Source organism: Leptopilina boulardi, unplaced genomic scaffold (genome assembly GCF_019393585.1).
Source record: "Leptopilina boulardi isolate dan_hultmark-lab unplaced genomic scaffold, ZJU_Lbou_2.1 LbouV2_137, whole genome shotgun sequence".
NCBI lineage: Eukaryota > Metazoa > Arthropoda > Insecta > Hymenoptera > Figitidae > Leptopilina > Leptopilina boulardi.
Genome location: NW_026137682.1, coordinates 1176539 through 1200831, shown reverse-complemented (window position 1 = coordinate 1200831; position 24293 = coordinate 1176539). Strand labels below are relative to the sequence as shown.

The window sequence follows — 24293 nt, the reverse complement described above, 5'->3', positions numbered from 1 at the left end:
AATAATTGTTTTTCAAAGTTTTTTTTTTTTTGTTTTTATTTTACTTTATTAAAGATGAAAATTTTAATTTTATTTCAGAAACAATTTAAATGAATCGAAAGGAAGAAATTGTTATGACTTGAGAAGTGTTTGTAATCCTCGAGCGCGCTTTGTTTACATTGAGGTGCAAACAAAAGACGACCGACATTGAAACTCAGTTAATGACCAATAAATTCAGAATTTTATTTCTAATCTGATCAGTTGAATTTCGTGCTTCGACCTGTATAAACGTGTTTAATTTCTAATCTGATCAGTTAAAATTCGTACTTCAACCTCTATTAACGTGTTTATCGTCTTGTGTGTTAATTTTTAATTTACAAAGTTCTCGTATTTTTGAAAATAATTTTCGTTTAAATTTTTTTATTAAATTTCAATGGTTTAAAAAGAATGTAAAAAAAAGTTATTTTTCATTTTATACTTGGGTGATTTCGTGAGTTTTGTATATAAAGTTTGTGTCTAATAGTGTGTGGTAAAGAAATGATCGTTCTGGATTGGAAATTGGAAAGAGGATGACGATACAAATAATATATGATTAAGGTTAGAAAACAATATTATTTTAAAGATGTTAAATTTTTAGAGATTTGGTTTTATATATGTAAATTTGACGAAGCTGAAGTACGCAACGTTTATATAAACGATTTTTAAAGAAATAATTTTTTAAAATGAAAAATTCTATAATTTTTTGTCTAAAAAATATTTCTTGTATTTTTTATTAATCAACAAATTATAAAAAAATAATTTTTAGGTAAAAAATTATAGAATTTTTTATTTTAAAAAATTATTTCTTTAAAAATCGTTTATATAAACGTTGCGTACTTCAGCTTCGTGTAAATTTGTTTATCTCTCCAAAGTGTTTCAGAAAATAATGATTATAATTTTTTTGTGCGGCAATGTATGCAACCCCTTTTTTTTAATGCAAACGTAAAGAAAGAAATAATTTTAATTTAATAATTGTCAAAATAAGTTTTTAAAAATATTAGACCCAAAAGAAATTTATTGGTACAATTAATTTTTTATATCTAACTTAAATACAACAAAATTTTCTCGAGATCCAATTGACAAATTTAAAAAGAAAAATAGAATTTAATATTTTTAAGGGAATATGTTTTTAAATATATAGAAAAATTATTTAAAAAAGAAATATTCATATACATCCTTTAAGATTTGTGAAGATTTATTAGTGGAGGGATTGAAGGTACAGAGCAGTGGAAATGTGCGAGATGTCCCAAGTTTTTTAAAAGTAGGTGCCTCGTGTTGAAGCATATTTCTATGCAGGAGTGGTTTTTTTTGTCGGCTACTCGAGCTAAAAGCCCTTATAAATCAGAAGACGGCCGGACGACGGTCGTTTGTAAACGGCGGCTTTCAAACTTCCCTTCCGTTATATGCGCCCGAGTTGCGAAGTGACCGAAGAAGACATTTCTAAGGGCAGACGAGTTTGTGAGAAGGGCGCGGCTAGAGATTCCGTGTGATTAATTAGACAGTTTTCTTACTTCTGATTTAGCGAGTGTTTCATCTCTCTTTCTCTTTCATTTTATGAAGAAAAGAAAAAAAAAAAAAAAAAAAAATCCCCATTGCCTCGTGCTGTTTTCCCGAGGGCGACCCATTTTAAGAGAGTTTCAAGTCTAGACACAATCCAATTTTCAATTAACTTAATTATACATCTTTCAATTAAATCTCACACTTTATCAATGCATTTATTATCTCTCGTTTATTTATATATAAATTGGTATAATTATTTCAATTCATTTGATCTTTTATTTATTTTCAGTAGATTGTCTTTATTTTTTCTGCCAAAGTGTATTTTTCTTTCATAAATTAAACAAATCTTTAGAGAAATCTTTAAAATTTTTATTTAATATAATTTCCATATATAACCGATTTTTCATACTATACAGAAGTTTTACTTAAACGAAAAATCATTTAACAGAATTTTTAATTGATAGAATTTTCATTTGTCCAAAATTACAATTGTACAAATAAACAATCGACAGAATAATTTCGGTGCTATTTTTAAAATCAACTAGGTAATTACAAATGGATAATTTTTGATTGGTTGATTTTAAAAATCGTACCGAAATCTTTTTGTCGATATTTGTTCGGCCATTTGCAATTTCGGACAAATAAAAATTCTAACAATTGATTATTTGAACTTATTCATGCGTCCCCAATTTTTATTTATTTTTTGGCTTAAAGTAAATTTTTTTTTTTTTTTTGTATAATAATTAGAGTTGTTAGAAATGTGTAAATATTATAAAAATAAAAGAACTTCTCTTTTAAAACCTGAAAGTTACGGAACACTCGGTGTCTGACTAAAGCGGCTATATCTACTTAAAACTGCTTTGTAATAACCACGAAGTAGAAAAAGTCATCAAAAGTCTCATAAAACTGTCTTCCGTAATAAAAGTTGAGTTTTTCGAAGATAAAATTTATAATTCAATTTAAATTGTACTGGAATAGAGGATCAAATGAATTAAAGTAGGGGAGGAAAAAAAATTGATTTCTAGTTATTCATATTGTTTGATTGAAATTTCAATGATTTGAAACAATTACAATGAAATGAACATTTCAAAATTTTATCACTTGTCGTTTTTATGGTGATTTGCGAATTTTTTTTTTTGTATTTTCCTCCAGAAACTATTAATTTTCATGAATAAATATGTAATTTTGATTTATCTAAAATATTTTAAAACAATTTTTTTTTGTACAGCAAAAAAAAAACTGTTTATACTACACATAGGAATGAACGCTGTAGATTAAAATGGTATTTTTTTTGTGTGTTTCGGCAAAGTTGTTGAGATGGAAGGTTTTTATAAGAGATGTGTTTCTCTGAGCGATTCTCGATTACGTAAGACACTGGAACAGGGTTTCAAAAGCATGTCGTACTTCTCTCGTAAACTATTCCAGCAAGGATGGTGGTTGGTGCTCAGACTCGAACTTCGTTGCCGCTGTTTAATTTGCATCCCTTAATGAGTCTCTCACGTAGCGCCCTTATCTTTACACCCTGCCTCTCTTCTATCGTTCTCATTCACCTGACCCTCAAACCTCCCAAACTCCCACCCCCCATTCTGTTCCTTCTCAAAATGAGAGTTCATTTTTATTTGCTATACTCACTTTCTTGTACTACAATCGTGTTATTATGGTGACGTTGCAAAATGAAAAAGAAAAATTTATTATTTATTTTACAATTACAATTTAAATTAATTAACATTTAATAAGGAAATCTGGTTCGGTGGTAGAGGATTAGTTAAATAATAGATTAAATAAACTTTTCATTTCTGTTGATCACATTACTGACCGTTAATTTACTATTTTTAATTTTTAATTAATTTAATTTAATTTTTTTTAAATTTTTAATTAAGGGGAGACACCACCTTCATTATGACCTCTTAAAATTTCAATGAGGAAGTTATATTCTTTTTCTTGCATTATTGCTTTCTAAATTTGAATTAGTGAAAAGTGATGCTACTAATTCACATTATTATTAGTAAGAATTATTATTAATAATAGTATTATTATTAATACTATTTAATAATATTAAAAATTAAGTATTATTTTAATACCAAAATCGATTAAAATAAGGTACAACACTTTAATCCATTAAAACTATGGAAACCGTAGCTGTGGAAACTGTTTCTATGGTAAAGGTTGCTATTGTAACAGTTGCTATGGTAACAGTTGTTATGGAAACTGTTGTCATGGAAACGGTTGTCAAAGCGAAACTATAAAGCTTTCGGGCCTGAGCCACGAAACTCTAAAAAGCGTGTAAAAAATTGTCTATGAAACATAGTCAAAAATTTAGATTTTCTTTTTTTTTTACAACTCTTTATGTTTTCAAGATCCAAATGATACAAAAAAAATATAACTTTCAACGATTATTTAAATTTAAAAGGTTTAAAAAAGTGAGGGTTTCTCTTTAATAGTAATTTTAACTATTTTTGTCTGACTAAAACTGACTTTTGCAAACTAATGGAAAAATTAAGAAGAACTAAAATATATTAGCAATTTTCTAATATTGTCTTTAAATAGTTAGCTTATGTTTTGTAAATTACATGCGAAAGAAAGATTTACCTGGAACAACGAAAGTTTTCACTAAAATAAAGAAAAGATTTAAATCAAACAATTAAAACTTTTGCTATTCTATTTAAACATTTCGCTATTTCAGGTAAATCCTTTTTTTCCATTGGATTTTTTTTTCCATAAAAAAATTACTATATTTAATTATTTAAAACTAAACTAAATTGTAATTTAGTAATGGAATAAAATTATCAATCCATATCCATTGTAATTTACTGATATGAGAAAATATAAATTGCCATCAAAAGTTGGGAAATCATAGTATATATATGAATTTAATGTTGATGAATTAATTTCGATTAAAAAATTGAGAGTTCTCTTCTCACTTTTATAAATAATTAAAAAATAAAAATGATATATCTGATTTGAAGCGATTTTCCTGGAGTCGTAATGTTTAATTAAAAATTAACATAAAAAGAAAAAAATATATATATAACATGAAATAAAGTTTTGCTAATAGGTAAAATTAGCAGTTGAAGGAAACTAATTAGCATCGAACGTTCAATTGGCGCAGATCAAAGAAAAAACATGTCAAAGAATTTTTTCCTACTTCAAAGCAAAAAATTATAGAAGGCGACGCCACACAAATTTCTTTTTTTTCTGTCGAAAAAAGACGAATCTTCTCGGCTCTTGACATGGTAGGCGTTGCAATAAAAAATTCCCACTTTGTACACGACGTGCAAATTGGAATGATTTGTTCTTTGTGCGTGTTCAGAGCGAGATGTTTCGCTATATACAATATATATATATATATGCTTGATCATATTCTATTTCTCTTCTACCTCCTCCCTACGCCATTGAAACATCCCTTGGATCCCCTCTCTCGCCCTCTTCCCCAGTTATTCTTGGTCGGATGGCTCGGAAAACGCGACGCGACGCATCTGTTGCCAAATTATTTTGCCCACGGGGCCGTGAAAAATTTCCCCGGGTGCCATTATTGTTCCGTTGTGCGAGAAATCTAGTTATTTGCTCATTGTCCTCGCGTCGACTGAAAACACTCTCGCTCGCTTCAGAGGAGGTAAAATGAGAGGGAAAAGTGAAGGGTAGGATGTAAAAATTGGGTTACGAATGGTCGTTAAATAACCGATACTATTTTCTTTACCCCCCCCCCCCCACTTTCCAACTTGGTAAAAGCTCAAAAAGGTTCACGGTTTTGTGTTACAAAATTTACCGACAGGCTTTTATTTGCTTTCCACAGAAAAAACGCTGGATAAATTTTGTTGCGGGTAATTTTAACTAATGCTAATTCACATAGACGGTGGCGCCCCCAACTAGGATAAAATTTGTTGCAGTTAATTTTTATACCAATTTTGGGGTAAAAATTCTATTTTTTTTTAGTGTGGATCATTTTTGTATGAGTACATCTTTTGAAAGTTGAATTAATTAAGAAATTTGATAAAAATGACAACATTTTTTAAGCATCTGATTATTGTTTTGGTCACATAATTGTTGCAATTTAAATTTTTCTGTCAGATTTCTCGTAAAATATTATAGAAATTTTCTACTATAAATATTATGAGAATTACACTGACAAAAAAATTATTTGTTCATTGGGAGCGTTAAAAAATTACGTAACATTTTTTGGGAGAGGGGGGGGGTCAAGCACTTTGTTACGGACAGCAGAAAAAATGGCGCTAATGTATGCAATAACGTGTTACATGGGGAGGGGGGGGGGGTCAAAATTAAAAAAAAAAACGTTATGTAATTTGTGAACGCTCCCATTTGTAAAACAAAAGATATTAATTTAATACCGACTTTAGGTACTAAATTGTCATTAGGTTATATTTTGATATAATAATAGACAAATAAGAGATTATTTGAATTATATATTTTATTTTATCCATTTTGTATTGTTCTAAAGTGTGAAATATGAATCTGTGAGCAAAAAGTTTGAAATGAAATCACATGGATTTAGGGAGGAGATTTTGAAAGGCTATATATACTGTGAAGGTAAAATGTGGATACTCTTGAGCCGCTGTTGCTGACGCATGCACTCAAAAGTTATAGCACTTGCCCGATTATCGAGAATTAATGTAAATAGCCTTACGGTAGCAGCTCGCTAAGCTCGAGTTTAACAACGCGTGCAACAACACGCTTCCAACTTGGCTCATAAAGGATCTTTGGATTCTGGATTCAACCTTCTGCCCCCCCCTCTCTCTCTTTCTCTCTCTCTCTCGCGAATGCACCTCTCAGTTGTGTGTTGTTTCATCCTATATTCCAGTACTTTGTAAAGTTTCCTCGAGGATCCGCGATATGTTTCAAGCTTATATGTACCTATGTAGACTGTATATGCTTTCTACTAAAATCTCAGATCAATTTTTCAACTTTTTTTTTTTTTGTTTTTATTCTCGAAATAAATTTTACTAACACCATGTGATTTTATAAGCCAAAAATTTGGGACGAATGAATAAGCTGTAAAACAAATTTATTTAAAAATTTATGATTTGATAGCATCTTATTCTATTGAATATTACTTTTGTAGAATATTTTAATTATTAAAATATTAATTTTGCAAAATTTCCGTTAAACCGATTATCAACATTGTAGATATTTTTTTTAGACGAAAATTAATTTGCCAAAAATTATGTACATTTGATCGAATCTCAATTAGTGCGAAACGTTTTTTCGTTGAATTTTAGTTTTGCAGAAAGAATATTCATTTTGCAAAATATATTTGTTAAAATACTAACCCTTTAACTGTCGACGACCAAAATTTTTGCCATGGTAGTTAAGGGGTTTAATGTTCCAAAAATAAATGCAAAAGAACGAAAATCAATTTGACAGAATTAATTCGGCGCGAAGTTTAAATTTGACCTATATATTAGAAATTATCATGAAAATTGTGATTGGTCAATTTTAAACTTTACGTTGGAATTTTTCTTTCAAAGTGATTTTTGATCATTTGCTTTGAATATTCGTACAAATGTAAATTCTTCAAAATTAAAATTCTTTTTAAAATCTACATTCTACGAAAATTAATATTCTTTTAAATTACTAATTAAACACTAAATTAGCATGAAATTTTATTTGCATTAATTTTTCTGCTTTTATATCGATCTCTTTTTTACTAAAAGTTTTACAAGAAAAAAAAATCATAAATTTACTTATCAATTAAAATACGTATAGAATAATTTAATTGAACAATGAATTGAGAGAAATGAACATTTGCGCAACGAGATGAATGTTTCTTGTGCGCGAAGATACTGTGTGACCAGAGATAATGCATTTCACGAGAGCGCAACTTAGATGAGATGAATTTGAATTAGCACAAGATTGTTGAACCAAGTCTCTGGCTGTTGGTTTGTCTCGGGTCTTATACCTTTACCCATCCTTTCATATTTGCTTAACGTTAAATGGACGGTCGAAAGATGGGGAGGAGGGAGGGAAGATTTGTACTCATTTGGCTGATGAACGAAGTCGCCGTCACAAGTTTCTGGGTGTTAAATGGCTTTCCCTTCCCTTCTCCCCCCTTTCTCTCTATTTCTCTCTTGTTCCCGAGAGATAAACGCGAGTTATCGTTAAATCGACTCTAATGCGCAAAATCCAATGGTTTGTAATTTCATACTGCATTTGTTCATTCACTATATATGTATAGGTATTTCTCTATACAATCCATTGGGACTAATAACTTTCTGTAATTCAATTCCCATTAGTAACTTTACTTTTGCTCTTGGCTCGTATTTAGAAAATTTCTCTCATCTAATATATGTACAACAATATCATTTTCATACATTGTATTTGATATGTAACAAAAACCATTGTGAAATACATTAATTTAATTAATTAAATAAAATAAAAATTTTAATTTAAAGAATGTAATTTATATGGAATGTTATTAATTTGATGTGGAATCAGCTATGCGGAGCTTGAAACTCGCTGTGTGACATTTAATGGAATATGTACGCGAAACATGAACATATATGCCTTTAATCATCGTTTTAGATTATCAAATTTCTGCTTTTATTAGATATACTGTCAATTAAAATAGAAAATTTGTAAGATTATAATTAACAACCCAAAACGTATATTCACAGTTTCCTATACTGAATTAATTTTTTGTATTAGTTTTTCATTAATCCTTAAGGGGTTACATAGGTAAAAAAAATGTCAAGAATATTTTCCCAAAGTTTTAAAATAATGTAAGTACTCTCTAAATCTGAATTAGTACGAGAATTAGTAAAAATGTTTACTAATTTAAATTAATAACTCACTTTTTGCTTTAGAATTAGTTAAATTTTACTAATTGTTAGTAAAAGTTACTAATAATTTGTAAAATTTTACTAATTCAGAAGCAAAAAGTAAGTCACTAATTTAAATTAGTAGTAAACATTTTTACTAATTCAGATTTAGAGAGTAAAACTAGGAAAGAGAGTGAATTTTCGAAAACGCTTTTTATTCCAACCGGCACCTAGTGTAATTGATTTTTAATTACATAATCCGCTTTTTTTAATTTTGGAAAAGTGACACCAGATTCGTAATCACTGACTCCAAAAATTCCAGAGTATTCAAATTATCCAGAATTAAAAATTAGTAATAAAATTCAGCAGCCTGCGGTCAAAGTGACCCCTGTGTGATATATTTACCTACATTTTTCGTGAAAATCGGAGACAATTTTTTTTCTCAAACATATTTTGCATAAAAAATTTTTTTTCTGCAATAAATTAAATTAGATTCTATATTATCTCTGGAGTAGGCAAATAGAGTAAGCTTTGTTTTATATACCTAATGAATATCTATAGAGGCTTTTGACCAGGCATCTTCAGACAAAGAAAACCATTAATCTGAAGAGACTTCTTGTTTTACTGAGAATAAAGATGAACTTTTGTGTGGTTGTATAATGCAGTGAGAAAATCATTGCAATATAGTTTGAAAAAATTAGTTGAAAAAAAATTTGTTTCTAATTTAAAGGGGTTAAAAAAATTAAAAAGAACGCCTAGAACAAGAACAAAAACAAATTTACAGATAGAATAATTATAGAATGTGTTTATCACAGAAAAGAAAAAAAAGAGTAAAAAATTTACCGGAGTACTATAGAGAAGCAATGACTTAATGTTTAAATTATTTTTTCCTTTTTTTTTTTTGAATTTAAAAATGAATGAAAATAGAGAAATTGAAGTAATGATTGAATTTCCTCCAGTAACCTAATTTCGGGTATTTGACCTCTCTCTCTCATTCTCAATTTCTCAACTTCTCACTATGGTTTGGGCATTTAACGTGGCAAGCTCCTTTGAAAATAATAAAACCTCATATTTCAAGCAAGCGCCCGTCGGTGAAGCTGCTATGCAAATTTCAAGAGGCCTTCCCTTCCTATATCCTACCCCCTTTTCTCTCTCCTACTTGACTCGAGGCCAGAAGAGCGTGAGCCTCTGCCACTGACATTTTTAATTATTCAATAAAAACTCGAATGCCAAGATAGCTGCTTTGATATAAATTTATACATACAGGATATGCCTTGCTTTTCACTTTAACTTTTTTCTATAACTATATATATATAAACATTCACATACGTTATTATAATAATCTGTCAATATATAAAGACAAATATGATCATGAATAAATTAAAATATTATGGATTGTTTTTATAATTTTATTTTACAGAGTATATAATAGATACCTATATAAGAGGTAATTAGAAAATTTCATTATACGCTCGATGAAAGAGTCAATTAAATGATAATACATTATACAATTGAATATTTAAGTTTTAATTAATTTATTCACTTGATTGACATGGACAATTACTGTTATATATATCATATAGAAACAAATGAATCGTGAATTTTGTTTTAATTTTTTTTTGAGAATGTGATACTCTTGGATTAACAAAATTATTTCGATATATTTTATATATGTGGCGATTAACGAAAAAGGGGACCTTATGGTAAAAAAAAAATTAGGTTACGTTTATGATTTTTGAAGCGAAAATACACCAAAAAATCAGTTATATATGTGATTCTACATATAATGTATTCTTTAATATTTGAGTTAAAATTTTTTGAAAATTTTATTTGCGGGCACACATTTGATACTTATTGTACTGAATCTTTGATCAAAATAGATTAAAATTTTTATTATTGTACAAACATTTTCTAGTTGCTCTCCTCTTTAAAATGTCAATTTTTTGAAACGGAAATTTTTCAAGTTATTTAAATTTCCAATGAAATGAAAAATGTGCAATTAATATGAAAACTTATTTTCTTTTAGACAATAAAATTATTTAAAATAAAATTAATTTATCAGTTATAATAAAAATATCAATTTCAAGTAACAAACGTTTTGATTTTAACCATTGATTATTATTTTAACTTTTTAAAAATATTTTATTTATGATGAAATGATATCTGAAAAATCACGTAATTAATATAGTGTTTTTTATTATATTATTAAAAAAAAAAATTAAACGTATATGAAATGAGACTCTTAAAAGGGTGAAATATATGGGGCATTCTATTTTAAAATTATACCCCTAGTAAACAATTGACAATATAAGACATTTTTTAAATAATTATTTCTCCCATTTAATTAAATCAAATTACTTTTGCAATGAGTGGTTTCGAAAGAGAAATTTCTAAACTTTATTATTGTGAAAAAAATTTTTTAAAAAAACGTTTAATTAGCATAAAAAATTTAGTTTGAAGGTTAAACTTATAAATATCTCAAAACACGTTGTCTCCGATTTTGACAAAATCTATGTCAAAAGAAAGCTTAAATATTCTATTTTTTATTTCCGTAAAGTTTATAATGGACATTTTCGAGGATTTCGAGAAATTAATTAAAATTCTCAGACGTTTCAAAGGTTAAAAAGGGTTGAAATTTGCATGAATAGAGAAGCTCTGTTCAAATACAGCGGCATTTGTTTTTACGAAAATTTTAAATAAATAAATTTTAAAACTTCAATTTTAATCTTAATAATTTTTTTAAATTTGAAAAATTTTTAATTGCAAATAGCTAAAGATCAATATATTTATTGTTTACAATATTTTTTTTCTCTAATGTCAAGTGATGTAATAATGTAAGGTTAATGGAAATTAAATTTAAAAAACAAAATCCGCTCTTAAAGAAATGGTTCTCCATTCATACAAATTTCAATCCTTTTTAACCTCCGAAACGTCTGAGAATTTTAATTAATTTCTGGAAATTCTCGAAAATGTCCATTATAAACTTTACGGAAATAAAAAATAGAATATTTAAGCTTTCTTTTGACATAGATTTTGTCAAAATCGGAGACAACGTGTTTTGAGATATTTATAAGTTTAACCTTCAAACTAAATTTTTTATGCTAATTAAACGTTTTTTTAAAAAATTTTTTTCACAATAATAAAGTTTAGAAATTTCTCTTTCGAAACCACTCATTGCAAAAGTAATTTGATTTAATTAAATGGGAGAAATAATTATTTAAAAAATGTCTTATATTGTCAATTGTTTACTAGGGGTATAATTTTAAAATAGAATGCCCCATATACAGTTTTTTATTTATTTTGTTTTAAAGCTATAAGAAGTCGTAGGCATTGAATATAGGTCTAACGCTATTTCTCTACGTTTTAGAGGAAAGAGAAGGTTCTTGGTTAGGTATAGGTTGTTGGATCAGACCCAAAGGTGGTGAAGTTTTGAAATTACTTCTCTAAAATTCATAACATGATTTTAGGTAAAATGCGCGCGGGTATGAGTTACGACGATGGTGAAAGACATAATTGAACGCAAAATTAGACTATGAGAAATTATCAACTTTAATGGGAAGCGTATATATACTTTACAACTTTTATGATCGAAATTTGAATAAGGAAGACGTGATGCTTTATTTATACGTTTATAGAAGATAATGTTAATTAATAATTTTCACGTTCTATTTTGAAAATTTAAGCTATTAATGAAAATAAAGAAAAAATTATAAGATGAAATTAAAAATGACGAGAGAGAACAAATATAATAAATTTAGCAAAAATTGAAATAAAACGTTCCAAGAAAAAGAACAAAGTATTATTTCTTTTTAAAATTAAATATTCGACGCTTGATTAAATTTTGAAAAGATTTATTTTATCAAAATTCCAATTACTTTTTTTTGTGAATTCTTTTAACCACTAGATGAAAAGATGTCCGCGACCACAATTCCCTAGTTGACAATTTTCATTTATCTACTGTTCTCTTTCTTCTTCTCTCTGTTCTGTTTTCAACTTTCCATGAAAATTCACATCTTTGGTCTACAACTTTCCGTTTGCTTTTCGTTGTATGTCAGAGGACTTTTCATAAATAAACAATAACCATATGGAAAAAAATATGGTTAAGACTTTCATTTATATTTATAAATACATCAGGGGATATATATTATTCCCTAGTTTTATCAGATATTTTATGGTTGACTCATTCATTTTTGGGAATTTGGATATATCACAGTAAAAATTGTGAGGTATTAAAATAAGATGCAACACTTTTATTTTAATCTAATTTTAACTTATTTTAATATAATCCAATTTGGTATTAAATTAAAAGCGTTGCATTTTTTTTAATATCTTACCATTTTATTTAATTATTTGCGTAAGTGAATTAATTTAGTAGAGTGAATATCGATGAACATTTTGCGTAATTACGCAGACGTCCTACTTTTCATTCTAGAATTTATTTTTAGAAAAATCTCTTGTTTTGAATAACCGTGTTAAATTTTTTTTTCTTATTTTGTGCATCTGAAGCTTGTGTATGTGCGTCTATCAAAAACCATGGTAAAATTATATTCTCGTCAATTCTCTAAATTTCTAAAATTTAAATGGCCATTACGAATAATTTATAGTATTCGGTGGACCAGATAAATTACAAAATTCATATTCGCAACGGAATACAATTTTTTTGTCATTAATTCCCAAAGGGCAGATTTATGACATTTTGGGATTTTACGATTTGTGTGGTCAAGATTTATATCAGTGCAGAGAAATGAAAAGCGAATACTTAAGTGGCAACAGTGAAAAATGTATTTCATTAGTAAATGATAATTTTCTGAATCAGATACATTTAATTAATTTTTTTTTTAAATTATAAATGTATATTTTTCTCTATAGGTTTTTATTGCTTTTAATTGGTATGAAAAAAAAATGTTTGTTTATTAATTATTAAAATTATTATATTAGAAAACAAGGAGGGACTCCTTTATGAATATTTCATAAACATTTTGCTTCCTCATGGAGGAAGCTATGAATTTCTCTAATTTAATTAATTGATTTAAAACATTTCAAGTTGAAAACGTTAAATTAAAAAAAGTTAAATTAATAAAATTTTTTGAAAAATTAAGAAAATTTTATTTCATTTTGGGTGTTACATATACTTTATATATACAAATCGATTCATTTCAATGTAAGGAATAAAATTATTTCATATATAAACAAGAATTTAAATAAACACAAAATTTTATAGCTAAAATTAGAATTTTTGATTTTTTAACTTTCATTAATTCTTTAAATTTAAATTAAATCTATACTTCATATATACCAATCGATTTGTCTTGACGTAAGGAAGACGATTATATTATATATTACCTTAAATTTTTCGAATTAAAATTTTTTTAATTAAAAAAAAATTTTTTTGGAAAAAGGACGATAAAATTTTTTTTGGGGAGTATTTTTAAAAATCCTCTCGTCATTTTTGAGAGATTAATGTGTTAAATAAGCCTACCTAATTTTATCCAAGTCCATTAAAACCTGTTAAAGATATCGTGTTCACAAAACGATACACATACACATACATACATCCGGACAATTGATTAGGATCTCATATAACATGTTTCTATATAGAGGAAAATTTGTTTTCACCATTTTTAAAAATTTTATAAACAAAAGGACTACAAAGCTTCTTCCACGAGGAAGCAAAATATATTTGATTCAAATAATAATCGGTTACTTTTAGTTTTATTTTAGTTTCATAATTAGTACACACAAAGACTCGTAATTTAAAATTAAAAGTATATATATATATATATATATAAAACGTATTTCTTAAAAGTTAATAGAAGTTTAAGTTGACCCAAGTAAAAAGTGAAATTTAATCTCAACGCTTGACTTCCTGTTCGATTAACCTCCACACCCTTGCTTTTACTGTAATTTATTTCATGATTTCCAGCCCTATCGTACTGTTAAAAATTTCCCCATTGCCAACTTCATCACAAAAAATGTTGTTTAACCTTGTTAAAAAGGTTCGAATAATTTTGTTATTACCATCTAATAATTTTATAAAAATAGATATTTCTAAATGCTATGAAATAATTCGAATTAAGCAAAAAAAATTATTTAAACAATATTGAAACTTAAAATTAAATTCAAATAAAATGTTTGTTTTGATTATTTTGCAAAACTCAATTTTGAATATACATTATAACGTAGATTTTAATTTTAATTATTTTTATTTATAACGTTGATTTTTAAGAGTGAAATTAATGAATTTAATTTTAATTATTTTATTATTATATTTTCAATTCAATCTGCGTTATCAGCATTTTTTAATTATTAATTTGCCAAGACTCTAAGTTATTTTATGGAAAATAACTAAACCTAAAAAAATAGTTAAATAACCCGACAAGTAAATTTTATAATTCTACTTAGGAAAAACTAAAACCAGCTCAGATATTCCAGTGTTACTTTACAGCAACAATAAACCGCGGAGGAAGGGGAATAAGGATAAACACCATTAATTAAACAAAATTTATAACAGTTACACTATTTATTAATAATCACTTCCAAGTTTGATATTTAAGAAAGGGGCAGAAGGCCAACTTACAAGATTCAATTTGATTTTAATAATTATTATTATTTTTAAATAATAATGATATCGATTCGAAAGGAAAACGACTGATAAATTAACACTGGGGACTCACCGCCCATTTGACGACGACGCCTCGTCCAAAAATATATTTTTTATTACATTTTAATTAGGTCAGAAAACAAAAAAGAACTACTTGCACTCTACGAGCACCAGGATGAGAATAAGAGAAAATGTCTGACGAGTCAATCTCGAAAGCGTCGCTGGACAGCGGCCTCTCTTCTCGGTGTCATTGAGATCAATTAATATTCAATAATATAATACTTGCGACCGATAATCGATAAGCAGTCGTCGGTAACGCAGATCCCTGCACTATCCGATGTTTAATTGATTGATGCGAGAATTCCACAGGAAATTGGCTGCCAATAATAGTTTGACAGATCGGCAACAAAACAACAATTTCGTCTTCCTGGTGTTCTTGAATATTCGGGACTCTCATCTAAATATATAAACCATGAAGCTCTTCCCTTGATGACTTCTAATTTCAATGATAGATAGTGATGTCCTCAATGTCTTGTTAGAGTTTTCATAATATAACGAAAGGATAAATCAGAATCGAATTTATTTATTATTGTTCGACTATTAATCTGACGACTTTGGCAAGTTGATTTATTAATACGTGAATTTGTATATTTAAAGAAAATGAAGTGAATATTATAAGAAAACAATTTTTATAATTCATAACATTTTACAGCCATTATGGCTGGATTCCCACCCTCTTGTCGTTTATTTACAAAATTTATTATATTTAAGTCATTTGTACGCGACAAAATGCCGCTTTACAATATATATAGTAAAAAAGAAAAATGCTTTCTATTAGGGAAAAAAATGAGAATATTAGAGAGACAACATTGAAGCGTATCGATATTGAAACGATAACAGCGATAATATGTGGAATGGATTGAGATTTCAAGAAAGCAGTGCATCTGCTATTGCCATCATTGAATAAAGAAAGAAGAGAGAGAGAGAGAGGTGGATGAGAAAGCAAATTTTCGACAGAAAGGGGTGCGCAAAGAGAGAAAGACAGGCCCTCAATATGCAAAATTGCTGAATATGGCCGTAAAACGCAGATGGCGTGTGTGCCAATATAGCGAGTGTGTGACCCACCTCTCTTTTGCTAAACGCCGAATCACCTCCTCTTCCATCCAAGAGATGAGAAAATTGAGATATTAATATTGAAAACATTTTCATACTAAATGTCACGTTAGCTGAAAACTCCTTTTCAGATATTTAACCCACATAAATATCTCATTGACTCGAAGAACTTTCCGGAAATTATTTCTCCTCCGCAACACATGACAGAATATTTCACAAAATATTATAAAATATACAGATTTGTGGAAAATTTATATACTTGAAGCTTTTTATGACTTTTAAAATTAAAAGTAAAAACAAAAATAATAATTTAATAAATAAAAAAATTAAAATTATGTCTAGTTTTAATAAATTACTATTTTAATAATATTTCCTTAAAATGTTAAATGTATTGTATTATATAATTATAATTTTGATTTTTTTTCTTACAAAAAAAAAAAAGAAAAACAATTTATGCGACCCTGCAAAGCAGAAAAATTATTAATAACTTATTGTCTTTGTTCCTTCAAGTGTCTAGCAGAGTTTCCAATTCACTTCTCTCCCTTCATAGTTTTCTGCTCTACTTTGTAATACGTAAGTAAACTAGAGATAGGGAGAGAAGAAAGTCAATGACCTTTACAGAAAAAATGATGGAAACTTTTTTTTTCACATAATTGCAGTTGTAATAAATATATATTAATTAATGTAATATCATGTAAACGAATCTTGGACAGTTGTTTTTCTCCTTTAATAAGTAATATTTTTGTTCATAGAAATTTAGAAATTGTATTCTACAGTGAAAAAAGTCGTTTTTTAAAAATGAGATCCACTAATTTTCACTTATCAATTTCGTAATTCTTTTAAATTTACTTATTTGTAGAAAAATGTTGGGTCTAATATCTGGGCCGTGTTGTTTTGAGGTTTTTTTAATTGTTGTATTAATGGTAAAATAAGTAAGTGTTAGTTAGGCAGAGCTGTAAAAATTTGGTTAACTGTTGTATCAGTAGTAAACGTAAGTTGTAGTCAGACAGAACGTTTTTATTTCTTATGTTTTGATTATCAGTAGATAAAATAAGTTTTAGTCAGACTTAACAATTTGAAGTGTTTTAGTAATCTATTATATGTATTATTTCTATGATTAAAAAAAATATTTATAATAACATTTTTTTTTCATTATTTAATATTATAATTAAAGAATAACATTACACTGATAATGTTTTTTTTTTGGTTAAAAAAGGAGAGAAGAATATATTTAAACGTGGTAAGGATTTCAAATCATTCTGTAAACTACAGGGGAAGAGCATTTTGAAGGGATTATGAACTCCCTCGTTACTAAACTTTTCATAATATTCAAAATTTGAATTTAACCGCCAATTATGCGAGACTTTTTGCGTTGTTCACTCTCGTCGGAAGGGCGCCCGCTAAAATATTCATCGTCTTAGTTACAAAAAAGTTTGCTCGCCTGGTGTGAATTTATTACCTGCCGCTTTTGGACGACTTATCCAAAGTCCCTACGCAAATATATTTCAACTTTGGAAAATAAGATTTTCACCTGTTTCTTTTTTTTCCACGTAAAAGTATAGTTTTATCATACTGTGATGCATTTTCATTAAAAGAATTTCACTGCACACTGTGCGAAAAAGAAAGTTTGAATAATTGTATTTTTAATCTTTTTATTTTAATTTGATAAAAAAAAAATTGGAATATATAGTCAAAAAAGAGATCAACAATATTTCATATATTATAAATTATTATTGAGAGATTTTTAATTTTAATTTGCAAGTGGAAGGACTAATTGGTTGAAGTATCAGTTTCTGGATTGTTAGTGCAGTAGTACTATATATGGATATGAACATATATATAATAGAAGCTTCGACACACATCGTTGTATGTTGGGTCACTGACAATAGGCGCATTGTGCACCCGCCATAACCAGAAACTGAACGAGACAGCACCACCATGGCATTGTCCGAGTGTCAAGGGAGGTCCTTGCTTCGCGCTTTGCTGAATCGTACTCTTTAGGAATTCGAATAAAAGCCACATCCAAATCAAAGTACACATTTCTTTCATTTCACAGTTTTTGACAAAAATTGTAACATTTCATGCTTTTCTGATTCTTTTTTTTTCTATACACATTCTGTCAATTATTCTTTCCAATTTAATTTTTTCGATACACTTTTGTTTCTACATCTGTTTCCGGTCTCTATTTTCTTTTCTTTTTAATAAAATATTTATTTCATTTAAATAATTTTTTACTTGATTATTGTTAAATAAATATTTGATTATTAATTTTATTTTAATTGATTATTTGGATGAAATAATTTCTTTTGAGTAATGGATAATGTTCAAAATAAGGAAAATATCTAATTGATACTAATTAATACATTTATTGAATGATCCATTTTTACGTTCATGTCAATTATTTTAATTTAAAAGCATCAAGTTAATATAGTAACTTGTGCAATTTTCAACATTTTCCTTTCAGTTCTGTTAATGGAAATTCGAATGCGAAATGCTCCAACAAATCGTAAAAGCAAATATAGTGTGGAATCCTGTTTATATCCTTTTCCCAAAGGAGGTTCTTCAAGGGCGTTTTGTGATCACCAGGCAAATGTAAGTCCTGTAGAGTATATTTTCTTTAGGTCGTATTCAGTCGGAACGAATCCTTTTTACACGTTAACCCGTCTTTATTACTGTGAAGCCACGACCTCTCGTGCAACCGAAAGACGAGTGCTTTATTACACTTGTACCTTTCGTTGAAAAGGGCGCCCTTCTATTGCACACTATATCCAACTTCACTGGATTTCTATTGTCCTTACAAAACCTTTGTATCCATTTTAGGCAGAATGAGGATCAAAATTATAGTCGCGCAGTAGTGTACTTCGGAATTTTATTTGAGTTGATAACTATTTGTCAAATAAGAGATATTTATAAAATGTTATCTATTCACATATTTATAATAAATTGAAACAATAAAAAAGAAAAATAATTGATATTAAAATTAAAATAGTAAAAGTCTAGTTCATTCAGATAGAATTTTCTGATTTTAATTTTAGTATATATCAGTATAGTAACAGTTCGTTTTAGTTTTAGTTTGTAAAAATTATTTCTAAGTAGTAAAATGCCATTCGAGTAAGACAAAATATTATTTTAGTTGAGATTTTAAAAATATTCATATCTAAAATTTTTTTTTTGAACTTTTTAAAATCGATAAGATAGAATTTTTCTCACTACTTAAAATTTTTTCTCTTTTATGAGTGATAGAAGTCAATTTCAGTCAGACATAATTTTCTGTTCTATTTTAACAACAGTAATTATAAAAAATTATAATTAATTATCAAATATAAAATTATAAAATTATAATTTTTACATTAAAAATAGTTTGAAATTTCAAAGAAAATTGAACAATTAATTACCCGAGAAAAAACGTTATTTCTAAGGATTTAAGAAATATTTTAAGTTTTTTTTTAATTTTTAAGATATTTAGTATACTTGAACTTGCAAAAAATTTTCACTTTTTTTACAAGAAATATTACTCTGCAATTAAAATAAATTTTGTAAATAAACGACAGCAGGGAGGGAATCCAGCCATAATGGCTATAAAATGTTATGAATTATAAAAATTGTTTTCTTATGATACTCACTTCATTTTCTTTAAATAATCAAATTCACGTATTAATAAAGCAACTTGCCAAAGTCGTCAGATTAATATTCAACCTGTAATAAATAAATTCGATTCTGATTTGTCCTATTGTTCTGTTTTTCGGTTATGTTGCTCTGAGAGCGCCCTTACTCGGAGCAAGAGCAATTGGCAACTTTGCCACAGAGTGCTTTGCTTCAGAACGAAGCAATGTGTGACGTCATTAGCAGTGATCTGCCAATGATCTGCTCCATGGCAGAAAGGCAAATGACGTCATAAAATAAATTCTTTTTCAGAGCACTCTGCTTGCGAGCGACTGGAGTACTCCAAAGCAGATTTTTCAATTTAGCGCGAAGTAAAATTTTTTTAAAAATTTTATTTTTTGAAAAAATTATTAGGAACTAAATAAAAAAGCGCATATAAAAAATTGTCAATGAAAAATAATAATTATTATTATTATGAAAGACGTAATAATTTTGGTTTTTCGAGAATTTCGAGTTTTATTAAAAAAATTATTGACTATTTAATAATAATTAAATTTTTTTATTAATTTTATTGATTTAATTTAATTTATTCAAAATTAATACACAATAATAATGAATTAATTAGTTACTAATATTAGTAATTAATAAAAAATTAATAACCTATTTACCTATTTCCATTTTAAAATTCAAAATATGACATGCGCAGTAAGATATTTTAAAAATTATTGCTGTCGCTCCGTCGAAAAAGATGGAGCAAGATTTCTTGCTCTAGATTGACTCCGGGGTGGATTTATGTTACAAACCGAATACGTTTTTTGCCCTGTCGTGGAGCAGGATTTGTATCTCGAATACGCAAAATGCTCTGTGACGTAGCGGAGCGTGTTACACGAACACGTGTTCTGCCTGCTCTCGGAGCGGTGTTGTCAAGTCGAATACGCTACACGATTTGCTCCGGGGCAGAGTTGCCAACCCGAACACATGGTTCTGAGTTGGAGCACTCTTGGAGCAGTTTAGAGCACATAACCGAATGTGCTATTAATTTAACATCGGATAGTGCAGGGATCTGCGTTACCGACGACCGCGTCTCGATTATCGGTCGTGGATAATATATTATTGAATATTAATTGATCTAATTAACACCAAGAAGAGAGGGCGCTGTTTAGCGACGCTTTCAAGTTTGACTCGTCAGCCATTTTACTTTCATTCTCATCCTGGTGTTCGTAGAGTCAAGTTGTGTTCTATTCTTTTTCGTGTAAAATAATTAAAATTTTAAATTATAAAAATGAGACGAGGCGTTATCGTCGTTGTCAAATGGACGGTGATTCACAATAAATTAATTAGGAGTCGTTTCCTTCAGAATCGATCTCATTATTATTAAAGTATAATTGAATAAATAAAATATAAATCTTATCTTTCGGCCTTCTGCCATTATTTAACTTTTTCTAAAATTTGAAGTGAATATTAATAAATACTGTTATTGTTATAAATTTTGTCTACTTAATGGTGTTTATCCTTATTCCCCCTTTTTTGCGGTCTGTTGTTGCTGTAAAGTAACAATGGAATTTCTGAGCTGGTTTTAGTTTTTCCTAATTAGAAATATAAAATTTACTTGTTGAGTTATTTAACTATTTTATTAGGTCTAGTTGTTTTCCATAAAATAACTTGGCGTTTTGGCAAAATTAATAATTAAAAAGTGTAGATAACGTTGATTGTCTTGAAAATATAATAATAAATAATATATAAATTTAAAATAAAAATCAATAATAAATTAAATTCAACGTTATAACAGTTAAAAAATTTTATAATTTCGCTTTTTTGAAATTTTTTCTAAATTTTAATAAGTAATTTTATTAAACTTTCATCAAAAATTTTTCTTCAGTATATGACATTATTAATTTTAAAAAAGAGCAAAAAAATATTACAGATAAGAATTTAAAATTGAGACCTTAAAATTTAAGATAGTCATTACATGTGAAAATGTATCATCCTACTTGAACAAACGAGTTGGTCAACAAAGGAAACATGTGTATGTATAACGTATACATATAGTGCACCATATATGAACCGTGTACCATTTCAAACATTATGAAATGCAGCTATAGAGTTTATGCACCATGCGACAAAACATACGTGTAGTAATCTAACCGCAACCCACACGAACCTATTCTCATATTCTGCTTTAGCCTATGTAAACTCTGCACACGTGTATTTGCAAATATCTAGTTAGAATATGTGCGAAAATACATAGACTCAAGATAATATTCATAGTGTTAATTATTTGATACCCTCGACGGTTATAAACAGAAATTATTATCCTTGGTTCATAACTGTTTGTCGACATTAACCCCCATATAACACTAGAAGGATTTTATCTCCCACTACTGATTTTCATATAACACTTTTATTAATAAATTCCCGTAGACGAGCATATGAAAGTTATTTTGTTTTGAAAAAAAAACAATAATTTGCTTGTGAATTTTCAGCTGTTTCGAAAACGAAAGAAGCTTATTAGAATTTATTTATTAATATTTATTATTATATTACTTTATTATATTATTAACCTTAGAATGGAAATATGATTTTTTTAACCTCTAATGGAAAACTTCATGCATTTTTGTCTCATTGGAACATTCATTTGCCTAAAATTTTTTCCGTGCGGTAATTTAGTGAAAAATTAAAAGAAACATCAGATTTAATGCTTTTAAGTTATACAATTTGCTTTGACATATATAATTCGATATAATTGACATGTACCTACCTAATTATAAAAGTTTGAACATTTAAATATTACCACATTGAAAGTTGTTGTGTTGACTTGGAAATTTTATTTGACAAGCTTTTGAATAATTCAAATGTGATTTCACTCTAAAATGAAATTGCCACGAAAGATGCATCAGGAGGACAAAAGAAGAGTGGTGGAAATGGAATGGGTGAGGGACAAAAAAAAGGTACAGAGAGGAAAATGAAGAAACGAATGAATGGAAAGAAGAGGGCAAGTTTAAAAGGGATTGTCGAATTCCCTGTGGATTACCATACATTGAGCTCAAGATGAAGAGAGAGAGAGAGAGAGAGAAAAGAGGGGGGGGTCGAAATGGTCAGAAGGGATAGGAAATAGAAAGAGAGATATAAAAAAGAAGAGAAAAGCAGCTAAAGTATAGGAGATCTCATCAGAGCGACGACACTTAAACTCCCTATTTCGTTCGACGCTTTCACTGTGTCGTTGAAGTCTGTCGTCGAGCGTCGTTTAATGTCGCGTTTTCACTGTAAAAAAGGATACACAGAGAGAGGAGACGAGAGAATTGCCAACTAGATAGAGCTGCGATGGATTGAAAGGAGACGAAATGTAGAGGCGCGAAATACGAATCGGGACTTCTTATCGGTAGGATACACGAGCCAGCTTCAAGTTGCTTTTACTCAACAACATTGCTCAATTCCTCTCCTTTTTTTTATTTTTATTTTCGTCTTTCCTATTTCTTTACGTTTTCCACTACTACTCTCCTCCCCCCCCCCTCTCTCTCTCTTCCCGTAAGAAACTACCACCTCTTCTCACAGTTCTTTTTCAACGAAAGTAGAAGAAAAAAAAACATTCCCGCTGATACAAAAGCATGTGGAGGCAGAATGCTAATGGATTCCATTCAATGTCAAATTGAAAAGCAATTGGAAAAGTTATTCGACTGTAATCGTTGTTAAACCCTCGAGTTTAACGTGCAAACACTTCATCTATGTCTCAATTTGGGGGGTTTTTGTAAATTGCCATCAAATTAGATAAATTAGAAGTTTCAAAGCTGATTACACGTGAAGTTAAATTACATTTAAGTTGTTTAGAAATTTTTTTTTTTAAGAACAAATCTTGGGAAATAATAATTTGATATTCTTTAAATTCGTCTAAGTCAAAATTAATTTTATTAAGACATTTTTTCACATTTTTTTCTATCAGTAAGAACTCTCTTTGAGTAGTATAAATTACTTCACTAATACAAATAATTAGAAATTTTCACTAATTTTTTAGTAAAATATTACTATTTGAATTAGTTAAATTTTTTTTTTCTACTAAAATTTTACTGTGTCAAAGCCTTTTTTATTATCGTAATTTTTCTGTATAAAAAAATTAAAAATTTTCAAAACTATAGAAAAATAATTCTAGAGCAAAATTTTGTATGTTTAATAAAAGAATGGACAAAAGTGAAAAAAAACAAGTGAATTAATAAAATGCAAATAGGCGCGTAGAGAAAGTGGTGTAATGGATATTCCCGGACAAGTGTTTCACTTGTAGTTGAATCCATTTTATATCATGAATTCATGCATGTGCATTATTATACTCTTGTTATCAATATCTGGTGTTGCTGAGGGTGTTGGTGTGGTTGTTGTCGAGTGAGGGTGAATTAATAACGAGATTTTTATTCCATGAGAAAGGAAAGCGGAGAATGAGTGAGGGAGAAGAATGATTGTTGTTGAAGAAAGAGAGAAAGTATGATTATAAAACGCTCGGATAGCGTGCAAGAAACCCAAAGTCTCAGATTGCATGAGGCTCCTGTAAGCTCACGCTTGCTTCGGTTGCAGATTGCAGTTTTGTTGCGTGTCTCTCGATGTCCGCCCATTTATTACCAAGCCAGTAATTTTTATATAGAGAAACATTATCGCTTTTTAATCATCCCAGGCTTTTCCCTGTCAAATTTTTACATCCG

The 24293-nt window shown here is 28.4% G+C and overlaps 1 protein-coding gene across 4 annotated transcripts in view; it reads left to right on the top strand.

Moving 5' to 3' along the window:
- Positions 1 to 241: 241 nt before the first annotated feature.
- Positions 242 to 24293, top strand: part of LOC127291435 (nucleolysin TIAR) — a 907547-nt gene continuing 883495 nt past the window's right edge. For all 4 annotated transcript variants that reach the window (XM_051320573.1, XM_051320572.1, XM_051320575.1 and 1 more), the window contains exon 1: positions 242 to 576. The gene's annotated coding sequence lies outside the window, so the exon portion shown is untranslated. The remainder of the gene's footprint in view (positions 577 to 24293) is intronic.